We start from the raw sequence: 2383 nt of genomic DNA on the forward strand, positions 1-2383 counted from the left end.
AGACGGAGGTGACGCATGTGGACGGGTGCCTGGACCATGCACAGCGTGGACTCAGGTCTCTGATGCCTGGCCCAGTGATTTTCCACTGTGCTAGGGAGGAGGAAGTCAGAGCTCCCTCAGACTCCACCTCACAGGCTCAAAGGACATTTATTAAATGTTCAAGAAAATAAAGCCGTGTCCTGTCTTCAGACCCCTGCCAAGGACTGTCCAAACTCTTCTGGAAGCAGTGAGCCAGAAGGACAGACAGGCCCTCCGAGGGCCACGCAGACCCAGGGGCTCCAACTCTACTCAGAGCCCCAGGGCCCCCGTCAGATAACCCAGGTGGTCCCCAGACCTCAAGGTAGCAGGAAAACAGGCAGAGCCCCCGAAGAAGGAAGTCACGCTGCTCCCTGGGGCTCCCGCAGCCCTCGTCTCCTCTCCAGCGTGAGACTCTAGGGGTGACAACAGGCTCCCAGGCTGACTTTTTTAAAACCCATTTGTCACATTGACATTAATCCTCTTGTTAACCATCTTTTGCCCTGAAGCAGGCCTGGCTCTAAGCTGGGGATGGGGGGGGGGGGGAGCTGTCGAGTTTTAAGGAGTCTCAGGAAGGTCAGCAGGGCCCTGAGGCCACCTTCTCCGTGAGGGAGTGGGGGTGGGGGGACACGTGCAATGAACTTGAATCTCAGTCCCTCCGTCACCCCCATCTGTCTCCACCCCTCCCCGGCAGCATCCCTCTGCTCTCTCCTCCCCACCCCCAGCCAGGCTTTCCCTGCCCTTCTTATTGATTTTCATATTTAAGGAAAATCCATTTGCTTGATTCAGAGCAACTTAGTCATCACTGCGTTCAGAGCAAAACGACTCACAAAGGAGGTACTTGCCGGAGGCCTCTTCTGGGGCTCTGTGGGCAGTCACTCCCGGCTCCTCCTCTCTGCTGCTCCGTCCTCAACACCTTCTCTTTCAGGAGCCTCGCACCCACCAGACTGGCCACCCCCACCCTCAACTGGTCCACACCCTCCCCTCTTTATCCACACAGGCTTCACCGTCGGGGGTCTGTGATTGGGGCGGTGGAGTGGGGCCGTGAGGACTCGCGTGGTCAGCCGCTCTTAATGGGAAAGAAACACCGATGGCAGGCACTGATGGAAGAGGTCCAACCCTTACCAGGTGATGGCTTTGGCCTGCCTTCCCAACCTGGAGAGCACCCAAGAAACGGCCTCACCCCAACATTACCAACATGGGGGTCCCTGTGTGCAGCCTCACGATGGGTCAGGAGCAGTTCAACCTCTAGAGCCGGTTTGTGTGACTACTGTGTGACCCTCGGGCCTCCAGGGCCATGGAGATGGGTGAGCCCTCAAGAAAGGACAGTACTTCTTAAAGGACCAGGTCCCCTTTGCAGGCCAAGGGGACGGTGACAAGAAAGGACTCCAGTTAGCGCATCACTGAATGCCAAGGAGGACGCAGGGTTGTCAGACTCAGGGATCAAATAATAACTAATGTCTACTGAGCGGAGCCAGGCACGGGTCTAAGTGTGTCACTGTATCATGCCATTTCATCCTCTCAACGATCTCATGTGATCTGAACTATCAGGATCCCATTTTACAGACGAAGAAACCGAGGAGGTCAGAGGTTAAAGGATTCACTCAGGTTCCCATGGCGAGTGAGCAGTCCATCCGGGATTGGAGCCCAGGCAGCCCGCCTCGAGAGCCCACACTTTTAGCCACCACACTCACAGGTGTCTCTCGAGCCAGCCCCCTCTCCCCCCGCCAAAGACCACGCATTCCCTTTGTGGCAAAAAACCCTTTCCCAGAGCCATTGGGAAATCCTCCAGTGTCACCGCTCATCCACTGTCCCCTGTCCCTTTATCGTCCCCTTATGTCCACAGCACTGTGACCTGATTGACTGGGTGGGGGTCCAGGCAGAGCTCTCCCCGTCACTCTGCTCCCCAAGGCTGATGTTGCTGCCGAAGCATCCAGAGATCTCACAGGGAGCAGGCGTTTTTGCTTTCTATCCATCCACCCCCAACGCCCTGGACATAAATCTGTCCTCGTGTTTGCTGGCTGGAGCTGGGGGAAGTCTTGATCCCAATATGCTGGGTTCTTGGCCACAGCCACCCCCTTTCTCCCACCAGCTCCTGCAGAGCCTGCAGCCCCCAGCCCAGGCCGGGGTGGGATAGATGCAAGGCAGAGAGGTGGCACCAGGTTGGGGCCAGCACCTTGGTGCCATTCACTATCTCACTTCCTCTCTCCTCTCTTCCCCTCCTTCTCTCTCACAGCCCTGGAAGGAGGAAGGGCAGATTCAGGAAGGTGGGAAGAGCTCCCTATTTTACTGAGCCCCTCCTATTTGCCCGGCACTCCTGGGCCTCCCCCCTCCCCCCCCCCCCCCCCCCCCCCCCCCCCCCCCCCCC

Source organism: Equus quagga, chromosome 12 (assembly GCF_021613505.1).
Source record: "Equus quagga isolate Etosha38 chromosome 12, UCLA_HA_Equagga_1.0, whole genome shotgun sequence".
Lineage (NCBI taxonomy): Eukaryota > Metazoa > Chordata > Mammalia > Perissodactyla > Equidae > Equus > Equus quagga.